The sequence below is a fragment of the Hoplias malabaricus genome, chromosome 2 (genome assembly GCF_029633855.1).
Source record: "Hoplias malabaricus isolate fHopMal1 chromosome 2, fHopMal1.hap1, whole genome shotgun sequence".
Lineage (NCBI taxonomy): Eukaryota > Metazoa > Chordata > Actinopteri > Characiformes > Erythrinidae > Hoplias > Hoplias malabaricus.
This window is the reverse complement of record NC_089801.1, coordinates 23,584,050-23,606,137: the sequence shown is the minus strand read 5'-3', so window position 1 is coordinate 23,606,137 and position 22,088 is coordinate 23,584,050. Positions and strand designations below refer to the sequence as shown.

Sequence of the window (22,088 nt, the reverse complement as noted above, 5' to 3'; positions counted from 1 at the left end):
TGACCTTCCAACACTAAAACAATAGCCTTATGTGTGTGTGGGAGTGTGTGGAATATGTGTGTGGACATGTTGAGCGAAACTGTAGCGGACACCTTCACTCTACCCCATTACACCCATGAAACAAGGAAAAATGTTAGGAATTGTACAAGTTCACAGCTAGCCTAGCCTAGCACCAATACTTTACCAATGGATATAGGGCCTCACACAAAAACATTAGTGTGCGTACACATACACACACACACAGCCCACTTATTCCAGGTGGATAGAGATTTTCTCTTGCAGACACACACACACACATTCACAGAAAATCTGGGTGAAAAGCTCACTCAGCAAAAGCATTAATCACCAGTTAATGAGTATACCGCCTTAAGGGCCCGGGCCCATCTGAGCCTTTAACACTTCAAACAGCTGAGAGAGAGAGAGAGAGAGAGAGAGAGAGAGAGAGAGAGAGAGAGAGAGAGAGAGAGAGAGGGAGAGAGAGAGAGAGAGAGAGAGAGAGAGAGAGAGAGAGGGAGAGAGAGAGAGACAGTAAGAGCAAGCGAGAGAGAGAGAGAGGGAGAGAGAGAAAGAGAGAGAGAGAGAGAGAATCCATGACTAACAAGCACGCACTCACTCACTTCCTCCCACTGTATACTCCCAGTGTATACACTAAGTGTCAAACCCCCCCACTCAAACCATCCATCCTCCTCTAATGTAAAGAGCCTTGTTTTCACAGAGGAAGAGTCAGATTAGTTCTGAACACGTCAAGCAGAGTACAGCACTGCATGAGGTTTACTGGAATGTGGCGGAGAGCTGTCACATTCGAGTAATTCTAAAAAAAAAACTGCACAGCAGTGGTGCTGGAGATTTTATTAGTATCTGATTGAGTGGAAAGTGCGTGGACATGGTTTAAAGTCTCCAGCAGCACTGCAGTGTCTGATGCAGCACTTAGAATGATCCACCAGTCAAGTCTTGCCTGCTCAGTGGGGGTCCTGATCAACTACAGCAGTGTGCAGAGCAACAAACAGACTACATTCTGTATTTGTAGAACTACAACATGCAAAGTGTATTGAGCTGAAAAACTGACTATAAGCAGAAATTTTAATGTTATAGCTGATCGATGTATGTAAATGTGGTTTTGTGACATCACAAATACACTGAATTTTAAGCACACAAGCAACATGTATCCACAGTGGAAGGTTATATACTTCATTCTATTATAACAGAAACATACAGTTCCCACTGGAGAGCACACACACATGCTCTTGCTGTCTTTCTCTCTCTCTCTCTCTCTCTCTCTCTCACACACACACACACACACACACACACACACCCAACCACAGCAGTGTTTAACGTCCTATGACTGGAGCCACAGAGACCATTACCAAACCTATTCAAATAATAATAATAATAGTAATAATAATAATAATAATAATAAAAATAACCCACACCACAGAACTGATCCTCTGCATAAAGATCTGACTCCAAGCACGACAACCACTGCTTCATCTTCCCCACAGAAGCCACACTAATACTACATTTGTTCCGGCTCCTCTAATATTAGCAATACTACAGTAGCAGTGCACAACGCTGACAATCGACCATTCAAACGTTATGGAATGGAGCCGAGTGTGTGATGACTGTGTGCCTGGAATCCTCCTGTGCCAACAACATTCTTAACTGATATTCCCAGTGTCCCAAAACACATGCCTTTTCATTTTATTTCTATAGCTATAGCACAGTAAGGTTGAACTTAATACGCTTGGAGGAGAACACTAACTGTATATTCTATAATCACACAATATACCAGTCTTAGCATCATGCTATGTGTCAGGGGAGAGGGAGGGCCATGCTAGTGCTGTAAATTAATTAAATGCGTATGATGACCAGACGCATAGGTCAAAACATCACATTACTTATACAGTTTGGAAAAATGGGAAGCACTCAGCAACAAGTTTGGGTTCCACACCAATGCCCAGCCTCATGGATCAATATTCCACAGAATATCCCAATGGCTAACGGCAGCCAGAATTCAAAGGAAACCAAATACACCCACGCTACAGGTGCATCACAGGATGTTTATATGGAAGCTCTGACTGGTGAAAGTGTTTTGAGATGAGGAAGCTGAGGCAGGAGAGGCAGCTTCTGCCAGCATGTCCCCTCTGGCTTTGTGTAACACCTAGCACCTGCCTCTCTTACACACTTACACACTTACACACACACACACACACACACACACACACACACCCATGCCAAAAAATCTCCCCAAACTGCCGCCTGTGCCCCGAAGGTGTGGACCTTCACAAAGAACAGTTGCACAGTAGCACATACACGCTCTAACAGAGCATAAACATAAATCTTTTCTCTTTATCTACATACTGTACAGTATATAAAGGTCTTCTTTAATAAGGCTACTTTGCCTCTACAGCAAGTGAACACTTATAACTGTGGTCATAACTGTCATTTAGTCACCCTCACCAATATTTTAGAGAGAGACCCAGGTTTATAATTACTTCTATAAAATTCTGTACTTTTATTCTATAAACAAATCAGATAATATTTGATTTAAGGTGCTGGAGATTCAAAATAAAGACTATTATCAAGTTTATGATATCCATACTGACCAGCTCACTAGCTGCTTTTTCTACACGGCTCTGGTTGCTCCAATCAGTGTCCTATTAACTTTAAACTTCACTACATATTGTGTAATGTAGTAGAGTAGGGGGCCATGTGGAACATGCCTCATGCTGTGTATGATGAAAGCATGTTGGGGCGAACCCTCCCGAAAGAAATAGAGAATGAACTGAAGGCTCTGCAGCTCGAAAATAGAGCCTTAATATGAGAGTCTATCACTGTGTCAGTGGACGGTGATACTCAGAGGCGGGGACTGCACAAATCCTAAAGCTAATTGGGCGGTGATACTCAGACACGGGGTATGTACACATCCTAAAGCTGGTTGGGCGGTGATATCAGAGACTCAGATACTCAGACTAACTCTCTGGCAGAACTCGGTGGATATAGAACCTTGGCTTAATACTGTGGTAAAATGAGAGTAAAATAACTTCCCTTTGGGAGTTGCATCGCCCCATTGCCCTAAAAAACAAATCACCCACTGTTAAGTGTGAACTAACTGAAATAACTGAAACCTTTGATCACAATGTTGTTAATTGCTTCCCTCAATCTCATTGAGACTAATGCGATTACTTTAATAAACACTCCTTGAAAAAGTGTAATCTCATTGCTTTGAAAATGTCTGTGTAAGAATGGATGACCTTTCGTCTGTAGTGGGCAGACAGTGGTTGTTTCTGGGGCCAGACCGAAGTCTGAGAGTGGTCTTGTGTGGGTGGGACGCTGTGTTAAAGGCTAATAACAGGGTGCAGGACTACAGGGACATAGGCCCCTCCAGAGGCAGGAAACAATCCTACAAGCCTGTCATTTCCCTGTTAGCTCTGCTTCACTGCTACACACACACACACACACAGACCTCATCTCCACAAGAGAAACTACCCTTCACCGATTCCTTTTCCAATGTAAACTGTTTTCAGGAGACATTTCTCATAGTATATCTGCCAAAACAGTAAAAGCAGCCCCTTGGTTCTATAGTCATTAATTCATTTTACCAGCTCTACTGACCATTCAGAATCCCTTTGTAGTTCTACAATTACAGACTGTAGTCCATCTGTTGCACTGCATACTTTGTTAGCCACTTTTCACACTGTTCCTAACTGGTCGGGGAACCCATCAGGAGCCCCACAGAGCAGGTATGATTTGAGTGGTGGATCATGCTCACTGATCTGGTGGTGGTGTTGTTAGTGTGTGTTGTGCGGGTATGCATGGATCAGACACAGCAGTGCTGCTGGAGTTTTTAAAGCCCTCAGTTTCACATCTGGACTAAGAATAGTCCACCAAACAAAAACAACCAGCCGACAGCGTCCTGTGTCCGCTGATAAAGGACTAGAGGGTGACCAACACACACTGGACCAAGTGTGGACCAAGGAGGTAGGTGTGTCTAACAGAATGAACAGTGAGTGGTGTGCTGTGCTGTGCTGTGTCTGATCCACTCTTACTAGTGCAACACACTAACACACCCCCATCACATTAGTGTCGCTGCAGCTCTGAGAATGATCCACCACCTAAATCATACCTGCTCTGTGGTGGCCCTCTGAAGGTCCTGAACTTTGAAGAAAAGGGTGGAAGTGGGAAACAAAGTATGCAGAGCAAAATATTGACTACCGTCTGTAATTGTAGAACTACAAGTGATGTCTAAGTTATGTGGAGCTGAGAGAATTAGGAGGTTGTTCCCACGTTATGGCTGACTGAGAACGAATGCACGAAGCCGCAACAGGTAGAAGGTTTTTAGAAACTGTGTTACTGAGTGTGTAAAAGTGTGTAAGGTAAACGAGGAGGGCATGGCGAGTGTGTATGAACAGCAGCATGTTTTATGGCATTTCTTTATGGACATGCCACCAGCTTTTTCAGTGTGGTGCAATGCAGGCTGAAGGAACTTGTCGAAGTGGCCCAACTTGTTGAGTTGAGGGTGAGTTCATTTAGCCTTAGGAATCATTCACAGCTTTAGTGGAAGAACAAACTAATTGCCGAGTGCTTGAGTGTTTTATGAGAGTGTGTCTGTGCTTGTTTCCCTGCATTCTCAAGGTAAATGTCCTGACTCTGTAAGTAAACAAGACAAAATTGTGGTTAGCAAAAATATCAGGAGCGATCAAATAAGCCAAACTTTTAGAAAGTCTTTCTTCATAAAATCCACAGAAGGATTAAGTGTATGATGCTGATTATCTCATTACACATCCTGGGGTTTTGGGACATGTTAAACAGCAAGAGAAAATGGACGAGCATTAAGTTATGAGCCATTTTGACAAATGCCAGGTCGTGACTATGATGTTCATAATGATTTGATCAGAGCGTTTTTCCAAAATGGCCGTGGGGGTGGTCTCTGCATGTGTCAAGTCTTGTCACTGTAAAGAGATAATCAATGTTATTATATTCAACTATCAAGAGATTTTTTAACCTAGTAGCTGATCTGTGTGTAAGGGATGTATTTATATATATATATATATATATATATATATATATATATATATATAAAACATGTATGTCCTCACGGTGTATAAAAACAAACCTGTGTGTGTGCAGCCATCCTGCTACTAACTGATTGGAAGCCTGCAGCAGGAAGGGGGTGTGGCCACATAAAGTCGAGATTAAAAGCAGTGTGTGTTTGATGTTCGGGGAAGAGGAGGAGGGGCTACAGGTGTGTCAAGTCAGGTACATGCCACACACACACACACAGATCTGAATAGTGTTTGTGTGTCAGAGAGAGAGAAAGAGTGTGAGAGAGAGAGAGAGAGAGAGAGAGAGAGAGAGAGAGAGAGAAACATTCGCAAAGCACTCATTAAGTCATACACTCTCATAGGCCCAAAATTTTACGCTCCTCCAAGTCTAACACTTGAAAACATTGTAATTATCCAATTCGCTCTCCACTTCTTTTTCTTCTCTCCCTCTCTTTTTCTGTCTTTCCCCACCTCTCTCTCTCTCTGCACCTGTCCATTCTCTATCTCCTCCTTTCTCTCCCTCTCTCTTCCCCCTCCCTCCCTGCACCTGTCCATTCTCTGTCTCACTCTCTCTCTCTCTCTCACACACACACACACAGATTTGAAATGCAAAGTGCAGAGCGACAGAAAAAGGCCACAGTGATCTGATAGGCTATCAGCGCTTAAACAGAGATCAAAGTGTTGCCGTTGGCGACAAGGGCCGATAAAGGCAGCGAGCCGTTGAGATCACGGCCAGACCTCCCTTCCCTCTCCCTCCCTGCCTCTCTCTCTCACTCCTCACTCACTCAAACACACAGAAAGAGAGAGAGATATTTCAAGAGCCTGAAGTCATCATACCAAATGCCAAGTGTTGGCTAGAGGGGTGTAAAGGTGTAAAGCTCCCTCCCAGTGGGCTGTGGAGCAGTGGAACTGTGTTACTGTGTTCTCTGGAGTGATGACGCTCCATCCAGTGCATTTGGGAAGAGTTGGAGTGGGGTGTGTGACCCAGAACTAATTGTCCATCATCAGGACTTCACCCTCATGGCTCAATACCATCGCTCATCCATCACAAACACAACCTGATCTCATCCCAAAGATACGACACTGAGCTCCATCACTCCACAGAAAACACTTCTGCCGCTTCACAGCCCAGTGCTGGGGGGCTTTATACCTATTGCTCAGTGCTTTTCTACAGAGCTTATAGAGTCTGTGTGTCTCCTACAGCTGCAGTACACATCAGAGGAGTCAGAAGTCTGAGCTATTTGGACACAGAGAGCACTTTAACATGACTTAAGCTCTGTGAAGCTGCTCCCAGCCACAGCACTTCAGCACACACTGCAGCTCCTCTCTGGCTCCACTGCAAGAAGCCCAATGTTTGGAGAGGGAGGAAGTGTTGCCAGGACAATGGATCTGTTTTCTGTGTTTGAAGAAGGACAGAGCGAGAAGGTGCCCAGACTTGAAAGAAAGAGAGAGAAAGAGTGAGAGAGAGAGAGAAGCAAGGAAAAGAGGTGGGGCAAATAGGAAAAAGTCCATTTCATGGAAAGGTTCATCTTAATCTCTTGTAAAGCAGCCTAAAACCCCTCGGTGTGTGTGTGTGTGTGTGTGTGTGTGTGTGGTGTTTGAAAAGCCGCTCCGCATGCCTCCGCTTGCTGCCGGCAGAAAGAAATATCTCACAGAGCACGTACAAGAGAGAGAGAGAGAGACAGAGAGGGGGGGGGGGTGGAGAGAGAAAAGAAAGAGGATAATAGAAAAGGAAGAGAAAAAGAGAAAGTGAGGGAGAGAGATAGCAAGTGAGAGACAGAGAGAAAAGAGATAGAGATAGATAGGAAGAGAAAAAGAGAAAGTGAGGGAGATAGCAAGAGAGATACTTTGAGAGAGAGAGGGGGAAGCCAATTTTCTGTAAGGTACAGTAACTCTCATCTGAGATTTGCAGATCTGCTCTAAACACCTGAGCTCATCCACGTAATCAAGGACTGTTGGAACATGACTAGTGCAGTAGTGCAGAAGCAGGTGTGCTTGATTAGAGCTTTTCTACAGATTTAACAATCAATGTCTCTCTATTTGGCATTGACTATAAAATACTCCTCTTAGCTTATAAATCTCTAAATGGTTTAGGCCCGCAGTATGTTACTGAACCTCTCATACCTTATCGCCCGTCACGTACACTTCGTTCACCTCGCATCAAGAAAAACACTGCAGGAGGAAGAGTGCTTTCTCACAAAACTCCTCAACTCTGGAATAGCCTCCGGTTACTGTTCGGGGCTCAGACACTCTCAATCTTTAAAGATCTTCCTGTCTCTCTCATGCTTTGAGATGTCCTACTGCTCTCCAGGTGTTGCCCCAATCCAGCCCCTGACCCTGTGTGTCCTGTACAAGATCCTGGCCTTGTCTCACCTGCGGTATCATGCTTGGCCATGAATGGATGCTGTTTTATCTCAAATTACTCTGCACCTATTTTTACCTCCCACAGAATCACTAACCACCTCTTCCTTCCTCAGACTCATATATCACTAATATATAATACATACATTAATATATACAGTCACATACTATAACCCATTTATCTGTCATCACTTCACTATTACTTCTGTTCTGTTCTCTGTTGTGTCTCTGGGGTTGATCCGAGGAGGATGGGTTCCCCTTATGAGTCTTGGTTCCTTCCTTGTGTGCTGAGGGAGATTATTCTTGCCACTGTTGCCCCTGGCTTGCTCATAGGAGGCTTGGATCCGGATCTCTGTAAAGATGCTTTGTGACAACTTTCTGTTGTGAAAAGCGCTAGATAAATATAAAAATGATTGATTGATTGATTGACCCGCAGTCTGGGTCTGGACCCACTGGTTGTTTGAAAAAAACTCCTTGAAATAGTGTCCAAAATTAATTCAGTACCCTCCTGAATTCCGTTCCCAATAATAGTGCACTGTATAATGAGTAATATAGGGAATAGTGAGGGAGCAATTTTAGAGAGCGTCAGACAGGACAAGACTCCAGACACCGCTGTAATGGGGCCATAAAAATAGCACACCGAACGAGATAAAAGCTCTTTGGGACACTTTCAGATCACAATTGTTGTGTGGAAAAAACAGAAATTTTATAAATGAGGAGACTGATCACAAATTGCAACATGAACGGGAGTTCTCATAACGCTCAACACGGAGTCTGTTTATGGATAAAGTCCCGCCCTTCAGCAAAAAAGAGCGAATCAGCTTGCTAATAAAGTCGGCCGCTACTATAAAGAGCCAATCAGCTTGCTGGTTACAGATAAAGACAGCCCTCCACTACAAAGAGCCAATCAGCTTGCTGGTTACGGATTAAGTCGGCCCGCCCCTAAAAACAGCCAATCAGCTTGCTGGTTACGGATAAAGTCGGCCCGCCACTATAAAGAGCCAATCAGCTTGCTAGTTACGTCGTATTGACTTGTGAAGCTAATGGGTAAAAGCAGTAAAATCAACTGCAACCAGAATATAAGTCATTAGGCACTTTATTTCATAATACATTTAAAGAAAAAATAGTTTTTTTAAATTAAATATTATATTTGAAATGGGAAAATAAATAAATTTCATTTAGAGTATTTGTTATTAATAATTCACCCGATTCCATGCAAAAAATCGCAAATATTGCTGGAATTGTAGTTTGATTTGACCTTCTGTTGTTGTTAACTACATAAAACATTGTTATAACTACTTAAGTAAACAGGACATGGCACCGATTACTGTGCGAGTTACACATGATGTTTCGGACCTTGGCTCGAGGAAATTTTTCTAACTGGATTTTAATGGATCTTAATTAAATACCCCTCATATATTGAACAAATGTAAGCACACACTGGCTCAGCACAAATTCCTTTAAAAAATCCAGTTTGCATGAGCAGCACTTCAGTCAAATTTGCTGCCCACTCAATCTCAAGTGGAAACGCCCCTCATCGAGGATTTAAAAACAGTGTGTGACACAGCAGCTCAATGGTGAGTGATGAGTGATTTTATCTGTTGCAGTGTGCACGCACAGTTACACTCACTGGGAAAATAGACAGGTTTGGAGGAGGAAATGTGGAAGGGAAAGTGTTATGACCATTCATTCCAGGCCACAGCCACTAGAGGTCGGAGATGAGTCAATTTACCCTCTTACTGCGAATTGCCTTAAGAATAAGAATAAGAGTTCAAGGCCCATGCTATTTATTTATTAAGTCTGAGGTTTTCAGATAAAAAAAGAATCTGTGGATGTATCTGTTTAACTCACACACATCTGTTATGAATACTCAATAGTTTATTAATATTTTAATGATTATATATATTAAGTGAATGTCCAGACTGGGCTTTACAGAGAGCTCAGCCTGGAGGAGTGAGTTGTAGGGGCCTAGCCACAGCAGAGCACTCAGTCAGTCAGTCAGTCTCTCTCTCTCTCTCTCTCTCTCTCTCTCTCTCTCTCTCTCTCTCTCTCTCTCTCTCTCACACACACACACATCAAAGAAAATTTCACCATCTCCACCCACCAACCTAGTTCCTCCTTCTAGCTTCCTCTCTAACTTTATCTCTCTTTTCTTCCTCTTAACTCACTTTCTGCTTTTCCTGCACTCCAGACAATAAACATTAACTGAAGTCAACACTAGCTGCAATAGTTATTTTACATTAAACTTTGTAGAAAATAATACACAAATGGCACTGAAATTTACAATGGCAGACATATTTTGATAGAAAATAACTCTTAACTACACCTAGAATGGAGCATATGTTTCCTTCAGTCTCCTATTTTCAAACAATTTAGGGAGTAGCAGAGTCACACAGAATTATTTCACATCTTCTATGAAAAACATCAGGAAAAATATTTCTAGTCTCTGTTCATGAGTAACATTAGATACAACACTCTTGAGCACTTAAAAACATGGCATCCTTTTTAATCTTTTCACAGCAAAGCAGCAGTAGAAATAAGGGTCTAAAATCTCAGTTTTTATAATAACAAAAACATGACTTAATATAAAACTGCATGATTGATCATCCTCAGCTTTATATTTAATTTTCTGTTTCAGCTTAAACGGTGCAACAATAGCTCAGTTTGCTTACTAAAGTTTCCATTTTTTTCACAGAAATTTGCATGTTGGCTCATGGTTTTTTGTGCGTGTGTGTGTGTGTGTGTGTGTGATGCGTGGGGTTGGAATGGAGAAGTGGAATCTGAAGGCTTTGATGTGGCTGGAGCCCATCGAGGCCCGCTAACCCAATGATATCATTCCTGCTGTATGAATATGTGTGTGTGTGTGTGTGTGTGTGTATACACCTTACAGAGAAATCCAAACAAGCTCTGATTTGGCCATCCGTTCTCACTTTGAAGCTGGGTTTTTTTTACGATTTAAACACATACTTTAATTTAGGCCCACAACTAGTAAACAGCTGCAGCTTGTGTACATTTGCTTTTTCATGCATTTTCCATCTTTCACACTTACAAAAAAAAAAGTGTAGTCAGCTTTTGAGTAATGGACCAAAGTTTCAGAGAAGCAAATAAAACTGATTCATTCTAACACTTTACATGAGAGAAAAATGTAATCCCAATAAACAATATATACTATCCCACCTACTAACCCCAGATGTAGCTGCTATGAGGATTTGTTTTGGTGTTTGAGGCATATTTTTTTTTACATTTCCTGTGGAACTACAATGCTAATATAGCTAGCTAGAAAATGAGCAGCTTAAACATGACACATTAGCATTGTGTTAATCATCACGCAGCACAAACTGTGTCATGTAGTCCCAAACAATCTCCCAAAACACATCTTAAAACATTCCTAAACACAAACAATAGAGCCATTTCTAGCTCTTTTATATTATATTGGTTTTCCAATCAAGCTTGTGTAAGTTTTATCCAAAGCTTTCAACAAGCTAAGCAGTTAGCATAGTGCTAAAGGTAACTACTACATACAACATACGATAACATAATTCAGGCTTGTTTACGCTGTGTTCTGACCCTGTTTGACCTGTTTGAATGTTGTTTACAAAAATGGACTCTAAATAAGCAGTAATTATAGCTAAGCTTGTTAGCAACTGTATCTTTTCAGCCCCAGTGAGAAAGACACCAAATAGTTTCTCTCTTATTGACTACATTAAATGTGAACATGATTTAATTTAATATACAGCTATATCTGCCTATTAATCTACACTGAACAAACAAAAAACAAAACAAAATGACTCAGCTTATAGAATATTTCTTCTCTAATTTAGGGATTCAATACAGGGTTTGTCCCCAGTAATAAATTCTACTGCTCACAGACACTATGAGGATTACTTTCAGCCACACCGCTCCAACTCATTCCAGAGGTATTAATGAAGCTCCATTTCCCTAAAGAATATGGTCCCACTGCTCCACGGCCCAGTGTTGGTGTGGCTTTATGCCCCTCTGGCTGAAACATGGTATGGGCACCATGACCTTACTCTCATCCAACTATGGCGCATTGCTGAATCCTGAATGTCAAACATTCTCAAATATTACTTCAGGGAAACAGCTCGCCTTGCTCAATATCCCCACACCCAAAAGTGAGTTATCTTTCCATCATCCCCCAACTTTTTCCCCCTACAGCTAACCCATGTCTTACACCCCACTCTTCCCCCTCTCCCCTTCTTCATCTCTCAGCCCCCTCGGCCCGTTCCTCTGAGCAAGCCCCGGCCTGACCTCACAGGCTTTTTCAAGGCCAATTTAAAGGCAGGCCGCCCTTCAAAGAGATAATAAAGATGATAGTAAATGTTCTAACCCAGTGCTCCAGGGCTTAATATAAAATCCAAAGCTAATAGACATCTTTTTTCCTCTCTCTCTCTCTCTCTCTCTCTCTCTCTCTCTCTCTCTCACATTCTTCACTGTCTCACTCCGTGTGTGTGTTTGTTTTTTTATGTCCCACTCACACACGCCCGTGGACAATTTCACACTCTCACCCAGTCACTCACACACACACCTGTGTTCATGTTTTTCAATATTGTGATGCAGTATTAAAAAGAGCCACCAAGAACGCTGTTAACAATAAGCCCCTCCCAATTCTGCCTCACATATAATAAGCTCTGCCCACCTTCAGCACAGTTACAACAAGCCCCGCCCACACCTGTCCTCACCATAGGGCCCCACAGAGAAAAGGAAGGAAAGAAGGAAAACAAGAGACTAATAAGTGCTGCCAGAAGTCAGAGAGAGAGAGAGAGAGAGAGAGAGAGGCAGTGAGGTATTTTAATAGCTGTAATTTAACAGTTATTCAGTGGCAACATGTCACTCTGCCCCCACAGAAAGGCACGCCGTGCTATATTTAGAGAAACATTCCTCTGGACTCGTGTTCTATACACACACACACACACACACACACACACACTCTCTCTCTCTCTCTCTCTCTCTCTGGTGCTGTGAAATTCTAAGTCTTTCTAGTGACATCTGAGAGATGGTGGCACTGTCTTCAGGCAAAACACTTAACTGAACTGACTGGATACAGATAAACACACACACAAACACACACACACACACACACACACACACACACACACACACACACACGCGCACACACACACACTGTGACTCTCACACCAACAAATAGATTTTAAAAAGCAATGACTCCTTTCATTCTGATGATTTTCCTTGATCTTAAACTGACACCTAGTGGTTTGGAGGCATCCGATTCTGTAGGAAACTTATTTGAATCGTGGCTGTCCCCATGTGGGAGACCCACTGTATAGAGCGTAAACTGGTTCATTCAGGAACTACAAAGCACTTGCAGGAGAGCAAAGAAAATGAAAGTAGCCTGAGGAAAAGAGTTGTTCTTAACGTCTAATGATTTAAATGGTGTCAGGCGCGGCGGCATAATCAAAACAATCTGACAGCTTGAGTGTGTGTGTGTGTGTGTGTGTGTGTGTGTGTGTGTGTGTGTGTGTGTGTGACAGAGTGAGAGCGAGAGAGCGATTTGGTACGACTTTAAGCAGTCAACATTCCTACATACATGTGTGTGTGCACAGCACATCTGTTGGTGTGTGTGTGTGTGTGTGTACAGTATGTCAGTAGGTTTTCATACAAAACTTTTAAGCTCAATAAAGAAATTTTGGCAGGAAAAAAAAAATACAAAATGAGTTTCAATCCACTGCAAGTTTAACTTTTCTACCTCCTCCGAGTGTAAAACTCATTTCTCGGAATTTAGGTGTTTTTGCAAAATTTTCCATTTTTCTTATGTGCATTTTCATAATTTGCAAAAACTGTGATATTTTTAAATGGGTGAAGAACTTTAAGATCGAGTGATGGATTTTTAAACCTTTAAAAGGTTCTTCACACCCACACTTCTCTTAAACGAACATCCCAGTAAACAAGGAACGTCCCTGGACGTTAAAAACAGGTCTAAAAGTAGTCTGTCCGTCAAGGACATATTTTAAACGTCAATGGACGTCCAAAATCCATCTTAATAAGTTAGTTAAGTGGTGACCAATTGATAACGTCAGTGGACGTCCAAAATGCGTTTTATACAAGTAATTTATTTTGGGACCAATTAATAACGTCAACGGACGTCCAAAATACGTCTAATAGTCGTCTTTTCAATGTCTGTGTTTGGACGTCTTTTCAACTTTCATTTTCAACCTTAAGAGAACGTTGATTAGACGGCAGCCATTACGTTATTTCAACATTGAATCAACAGCTAAATGTTTACTGGTATGGTTCTTTATGGAACCAAAAATGGTTTCTTCTATGTCATCGCTCAAAGAACCTTTTGCAGCACCTTTATTTTTAAGAGTGTTTAGGGGTGGGGGGTGGGGCTTACCCCACTAGCTGTCACTTGCCATTAACTTTGCTGATCCTAAACTCATGTACAGCAGCTCCCAAACCTATTACCTACGAGCCTAGCATTTTCCTTTCTTCAGCTTCTATTGAACTACAAAGACTCTCCTCCCTGTGACATGTGCTTAGTAATGACCTCTGACACCTCGGGGTCAGGAGCACTGACCTCTCAGGAGGAAAGAGCCAAAGATCAGGGACAATGTTCATGGCGCTGACACCGGAGAACTTAGCTATTAATGACTTTCGTTCTGAAAGGGAACCACTGGAAATTTGAGGGAAGAGTCTGTTGAAAATAACACTGTGGCAGAAAGTTGCAGAAAGGAGAGACCAGTCTTTGTTTGTTTACGCCATTTTTAGTCAGAACAGTCAAGTTATTTCTTTTATCAGTGAATGTCTGTGTGTGGAATGTCCAGTGCTTGTGCACATTAATCTGGGAGCCCACCTACACTCTCAGAAACACTGGGGTGAGACCCTTAATGGTGTGTCTTAGTCCATTTAATTTGGCCACATATTTGTAATATATTCCCCTTTCCTGGAGAAGAGAATATAATGTGGCTGCATGGTACACAGCTGGACATTAGGACTCCTGCTGTTACCTTTGAGGGGACATTTACATTGTCTGTACCTTTAGAGAAATACCTTATACCTGTATAGGTCTTTTATCTTATATTTACATAATACCTGCACTTTTCTTTCTAAAATAGCTGCCTGTTTATTGTGTTCTGACCATGTCAGAGAATAAAAGAAGTTGTTCTGATTTTGTGCGCTGTCTTATATCAAGTGCAGAGACTTTAGCATTGTCCCACCCCCTCATCTTAGTCTCTCCAATCACAGCGCTGGACCTGTGTTTATGTGAGAGCGCAAAGACGAGATCAAACAGAGCAAAACAAATACGGAGAAATAAGAATACTGATTAAATGTGGTGAACACACAGAAGCGAACCAAGCAAAAATGACCAAAAACCAGTGTGTGTGCTTCTCGCTCCTGGGCACTCAGAGTCGGGGTGAACAGTGGCTCATTCTCATTTAAAGGAACAGGTGCTCAGACTGGCCATTCTGTACAGGGCGGTTTAGACAGAGGGAGAACGCAGCATTGTTGACTAAAGCATGTCACCAATGTTTCATTAAGTGGTCAGTGGTGTCATGTTTATGGCCAAAACGCGGAGTTTTGATAATAAGATGATGTCTCTGGCTGAAATTCAAAAAGCGCTTATTCCTTATAAACTGAATTACATAGTCATAAAACTACAATGTACACATTTAGACATCACTAGATTTCAGATTCCCACATATGAATAAATATTAATGATGTCGTATTTGAAATTTATAATTCATTACAAAGAAATAGATTCAAAATTTCATGACTTGCGTAGTGCACTACATAGGAAGTATGGAGAGATTTGGGATTAAACCTCTGTTTCTCTCATGCTTGGTGGTGTTTTGATGTCTCTCTTTCAGAGGGACTATGACCCCCTACTGGAGTGGCATGATAATGCACATGTTTTTCGTATTCGTCTGGATGGGGATATTTTCAAAAACAGAATATAAAAATATTCAGATATGTTTCAAGCTTTTCGTTGGAGCTTATACAACCGGCTCTGTAATGGGTGCCCCCTTATCGTATGGACTTTTAGAAGTGTTCGAGTGACCAGGCAAATGATTATCCGTGGTTGTGATGATGACTCCAGTTGTGTGAGATTGTGGAAATAGAATCAGTACAGTGCAGGAAACTATGTAAACAATGTAACACGTCTCAAGGGGTGCTTTTAGGGAAAGGGGACAACTCCCCTAGTTTTTTTTTTCCCCTGAAATACTCCTGTAGACGGATTAGATCAGGAATTCATCTTGAATAGCGTCAAATGGAGAGGTGCTCCACAAATATTGACATAACGGAGAAATGGAGGACACACCCTCCGCCAGTTTCTTCACTCTTTTGGTGCCAGCAGCCGGCGCTTTTTTCCAGAGGCCTGGTGCCATTCCTGAGTTAATTCCATCAATCGCTCCTCACTCACTCCATCACTCCTCGCCTCACGCAGAGCAGGACATCTCAATAAGCACACACACACACACACACACACACACACACACACACACACACACACACACACACACACACACACACAAGATGTTTGCTTTTCCAAGTTCTCTGAGCTGAAAGCCAGAGGGTCGAGGCCACACCTGAGCTCCATGCTACATACAAGCTGGCCAATGGGGGTGTAGGGGCTGTGGGGGGCTACAAAGGCAGGAATGCAGCCCCCCCACACCACTACCCCCCCACCCATGGATAAAGGAACCTGAAGCACTCACTGTATTGTCCCTGGTTTGTGACGCAGCCAAACTAAAAGCTGCTCCAAAGGAGAAGTTCCATAGTGCTACCACAGAGCTGCTCTGCTCTCTCAGCTCTGGAGCTGCTGTGCTCAATGCTATGTGTCGGCCAGAGATAAAGAGATAAAGTGATAAAGACCACCCAGACCTTTCACTCCGCCACATCAGCCACAGCCCAGCCTTTCCTTACACAGCTGTTGTGGCCAGACCCTCTGGATACCATCGTCCTTCTGAGCGTGGCAGGGTCATTATTAAAACACTGTTGTATGTACCTGAAAATACTGGTATTTACCATTTTAAAGGTGATATTTTAATCACCATCATAGTAGCGTTCTCCCCTGTCTAATCCTCCCTTTATAAAACAGTCAGTTTCAGCACCTGTTCCTTTAAATAATGAGCCACTGTTCACCCTGCCCCTGAGTGCACAGCAGTGAAGAGCGAGGATCAGAAGCTCTGCTCGGTTCTCTCTCTTCTCCTCTGACTTTTTTTCCATATTTATTCAATATCTATTTATCGTTGTGCTCTCACAAACTCCAGTGCAAGATCCAGTGCTGTGATTGGAGAGAATCGGACAATAAGGCGGGGCAAGTCATGACTCATTTTATCCAATGTTTTCAGAATTACACAGAAAATTCCCCAGTGTGGAATCAGCACCGTTACAGAATTAACACACAGAGTGTTGACGAGTGTGTGTTACACTCACAGTGTTAATAGTGTTGATTGAACACTGGTGAATTTGCTGTGGCAGATCACAAAAACTGGGGGCTGGGGGACTGTTTCACTGTGTGGGTGTTGGTGGACTCCACATCCAGTTTTATCATAATATCATAATATGTCCCCTTTAATGTACTAATATGCCATAATTCATCAGTAATCTGTGGGGAGCTTTAGCTGGCACAGGATTTTTGGTCCAGAGCAAGTAACAAGAACTGTGCCAAACTCATTCTTAGATCTAAGCTTCCACTATTTAATATTTATCTTTAATGCTCCAGTGCAGAATTCAGAACCAAACATTGGACACCAAACATGTCAGATCCAGGCCTCTCTGTGAAGACCCTGGAGCGTTTGACCGGCCACTGAACCCGGAAAGGAAGACACCCGGGGTTGAGTTACCACCCTCTTGCTCTACACACTCTTTCAGGCTCATGAAAGAGACTGGGTGTGAGTGTGGGTGTGTTTAAAATATATGGACAAAGGGGAAAGGTGGCAGGGAGCACCATTAAGACGCTCAACACACACAGAGAATGTGCAGTGGGTCGGCCTTTCACTAGGCAATGATCTAGTAGTTTTTAGACACCCCCTCGTCCATGGTTTCTTCTGAAATGAAGGGTATTAACAGGAGCTTGTTCCCACTTTGTGGCAGTAACAGCTTCTACTCTTCTGGGAAGGCTTTAGAGTAGAGGTTAGAAAACTGCTGTGAGAATTTGATGGCAATCAGCAGCATAAAAATGAGTGAATCTGAAAAGCCAACACCTCATCGCGAAATTTTGGATGAAACTTCAGCGAACCACAGATGAACACTGATATTTTGGACCCCTCTAACCGACATAGTTGGAGCACTCAACACGCTTGGAGGAGGACACTAACCTCCCATTAGCCTTGTGTAGCATGGGAGGAGGGGGGGGGGGGTGACGAGTGAGACCGACTGTGCTCTCTAGGACCCCCTGACTCAGATGGTTATAAAGGGTGTGGATGGGACACTGTGGCTTGGCCTTGGAACTCTCTGGCGGGTAAAAACAAATGCCCACATGGGTCGGCTTTGTCCTGTGAACCACGCTTTAGGCAGCCTTGGTCAAGCCCATTCCCATGAGAGCCCACTGTGTTTGAATGTGTGTGTGTGTGTGTGTGAGAAAGTGAGTGATAACAACAGAAGACATATCACACAGCCAGACTGGCCTTGGACTTCAAACACAGCAGATGGGCCACTGGAATCCATGACAACTGTGTTTGCTGTTGCTTGGAGACAAACACACTCGAAACACACACTTTTACACACACACACACACACACACACACACACACACACACACACACACACACACACACACACACACACTCTCTCTCTCTCTCTCTCTCTCTCTCTCTCTCTCTCAGAGTCCCTCGTGTTGTGATGTGACGTGTTTACACTCATTGTATTCATGCCGCAGTCAGTTAAAACACACACACCACACACACAGTAAGAGACTTTTGGGCATTTCAATTCCTTCATTAATGACAATGATATTCACCTCACTTTTTAGTAGTTCCATTCTTTCTCTCTCTGTGAGTGTGTGTCTCTGTGTGTCTACAGAGTCAAACTGTGTTCTCTGGACTGACAGAGCTCCACCCACTACATTTGGGATGAGTTAGGGTGAATCCCATCTACAACTTAGCTCTACCACTCTGTTTTGCCTAGGGGTGGTGTATCCCAATCCCAATGGGAAAGGTGGGTACGGCTGAGGGGTAGGGCTGAGGTGTACGGCTGAGGGGTAGCTTCGTATCACAGAGTTAGGAGCAGGTGATAATAGATGGTTGTGGAATGTTTTGAAGGCATTTGACTACAAATGTAACAATGATAAAGTCCAGCAGCACTTCACTGATATCGCTGCAGATGCTGCTCTTTTTCGTGCTCTGATGAGTGCTCTTTCTCGTCTCATTGGAGGAGATTTTAATAGCTACAGCTCAGTTCCAAAGGGCAAGATAACACTCGAAAAACTAAGGGTAGGGGCAAGTTTAAGAAATGGGATTCACTCTAAGAGTGGTGTTTGGAACTAATCCAGTCCAGAACTAATCACTGAGCATCAGAACACGGCTTCACTAATATTTATGTGGCTGAGTGCAACCAAATCCTCGCAGCAGTTACAACACCCTGCGTCTAGAGGAAGAAAGGGAAATGAACAATGGAGAGAATGAGTTGAGAAGAAAGTGGTGGAGGACTGAAGGGAGGTGAACAAGAGAGAGAGAGAGAGAGAGAGAGAGAGAGAGAGAGAGAAAGAGAGAGAGAGAAAACAGTGTCCAGAGAGAAAGATTTATTCCTCGTGGGAGGATATCCCCTGCTCAAACACTTCCTCTGCTTGAACCCCCACTGAGGAACATCCTCAACAACAGCACACACACACACACACACACACACACACACACACACACACACACACACACACACAGAGTCCATCCTCTCTGCTATACTTGCCATACAGAAGCATGTTGCAGTTCTACAGTTACAGACTGGAGTCCATCTGTTGCTCTGCATACTTTGTAAGCCCCATTCACCATGGAGCAGGTATGATTTGGTGACATTGACAGTGGTGGTTCTGTGGTGATCCACACCCTTAAAAACTAGAGTGAAAAGGGGGTTTACAAAGTATGCAGAGCCACGTAGACAACAGTCTGTAAGTGTAAGACTCCTGTGTGGCCAGTGGAGCTGAGAAAAAGGGCAATGAGTGCAGAAACAAGTCGGCTTTAATGTTATGGCTGATTCGTGTGTGTGTATACATGTGAGTATGTAATAACTATAAAACATCATTGCATCAACCTGCAAAACGTTACTTTGCTAGTTTTCTTTTAAAATATATTTACTGCTCTTTTCCCCGAAACTGTAAAATGAGCTTAAACTCAGGATAAAAAGAACCTAACACTAAATTTAACCTAAACATAACCTTTGTAGTCTAACAGCAAGAATTTGTCTTTTTCAAGTTTCAAAAAAAAAAAAACTTGGAAGTGTCACTTTCTCTTTCTCTCACACACGGGCAACAGAGATATAAACACATCCAACAATAACCTCGAACATGACGTTCCGCTTTATCAGAAACTCTCCGACATCAAACAACAGCTCCTGACTCTCACAAACACACGTCCACAGAGGGGACAGACCCCCCACCACCACCACCCCCACCCTCTCAGAGGCACACGTACACATACTTCTGGCTCTTCTCTCTCCTCCTTATTTCCATTTGAAAAGTAAACAGGATTAGAAATGGCTCAATGAAGCGTTTCAGCATCTTTAAAGCAAAGAAAAGCGCAGCGGCAAGTTCAGACATGGACGGGAACGCCGCAACTCATCCGCACTCATCCCTCCATTCAGTCCCACCTTCAGAAAGAAACGGACCGTAGGAAAGAAAAAAAAAAGAACCTCCGCTGTGTCCTAAACTGTGCCATATTCACTATATAGCGCACTACTTGGGGGTTCTGCCATTTTGTAGAATTTTTTAAAAACAGTGGACACTTTTCAATGCGCTCAAACAATCCCACAATGCACCACAAAAAGTAGTGTACGACCCATGTACTCCAATGGATAGTGGATACCCGTAATGCATTGTGCTGTTTGGTAAAAACCTGCATGAGGGAGTGTCAGAAATCATTCACTTCCCTATAATAGTGCATTATATAGTGAGTAATGTAGGGAATAGTGAATAAGGAACCACTTCAAACACAGTGCTCTTCTCCTTACTACCACTTTAGTTTCAACACAACTCTTATAAGATTCTCTGTAATCACTGAATGTAACGGTTTATGCTCCATGGAGTGGGTCCCCCTTATAGCAGCGTCCATTTTAAATGAGGTTTATTAAAGAAACTCGTGCTGTGTCTGAAATGGCTCCCTACTCTTTATACCCCAAAATTGCTCACTACATAGGGCACTATTATAGGGAATTGCATTCAGGAGGGTCATGGGTATCCACTATCCTTATCCACTAGTGTACATGGGTTGTACATTACTTTTTGCAGTGTATTGTGGGATTGTTTGAGTGCAGTAAAAATTATCCACTGTTTTCAAACATGGCTGTTTTATAACCCATAAGTTGTACATGTCCTTCTTCTCATTATGTCTCCCCCTGAGGTTCAGGGAAGATCTCAGTCAAGTCTCACACAGGGTTTCATTTGGCTGATATAGTGACACTCGCTTCTGTATCAAATCTATGCAGTAAGCAGCTCTACATAGTGCAAATTTAAAACGTATAACTTATAATGTTATACAGGAATAGCTGAAGTATAAACTCCATTATAAATAATCATATTAAAGTGCAGATATGATTGTTCTATGACCTACATTGTGCACTACATAGGGTGGACAAAGATGTGAGATTCAGCCCTAGTGTTTTGATGGTGCATTTGGATTTGTGTGATACAGACACAACAATGCACAGATATAATCACTCAGACGCACAGTCAATACCAAGACTCCTGAGCCATCAATGAGCAGGTTTTGAACAATGACATTTTCCTCCAGGACACCCTCCACGGCCTAGGGCTGCTGCCTCCTGTGGGGTAAAAGAACAAGCGAGAAAACTATTTCCCCGCTCTCCGTCCAAGGTCAGCACTCATAATCACAATGCAGCAGGGACGTATAAACATATTACGTGCTGGTTAAGAGAGATAGATCTCCGAAATCGAAACCCAAGGGGATGTTTGGACTATCCGGGTGACGATGAGGTCTTTTGGGTAAATATTTGGAGCTCCTCTCATTCCAGGACTCGCGATGCTGGAGTAGTGCAGACTGCACTGTTTGCTGAGAGCGGGCTTGGAGTCTTCCAAACGTTTAGAGTCTTGGGTTTTAATCGCTGTTATTTCTTGTAAATATACTCCCATCCCAAATTCAGTGCCTCCAACACATTCCACCAAAGTTGGGTCAGGAGCATGTTTACCGCTCTGGTCCTTCACTTTTCCGCATCTCAACACTCAATAATCGTTTAGTGACACCAATATTCTGGCATTTACACAGAACAAGGGAGCTGACGAGGTCAAACATTAAATATCATGGATTCGTGTAGGTTTTCTTACACTTTCCAAGTCAGCGAACAAATGCAAATACGACCTTCATTGAACAAAGACACAAGACACCACACAAATGTGACCCAAATCTTATTAAAAAACAAAATACAGAACACCACTGCATGGACACTGCCACATCTTTACATTAACAATGACTGACAAAGTAAAGCAAAACACAGGGAAAATAAACTCTGGAGCAGAGGTCTTCAAATCCGGATGTTGGA

The 22,088-nt window shown here is 42.8% G+C and overlaps 1 protein-coding gene across 1 annotated transcript in view; it reads right to left on the bottom strand.

The window, feature by feature from the left end:
- LOC136687032 (E3 ubiquitin-protein ligase RNF43) overlaps window positions 1-22,088 on the bottom strand; it is a 115,332-nt gene that overhangs the window by 6,353 nt on the left and 86,891 nt on the right. The gene's annotated exons all lie outside the window — the stretch shown is intronic.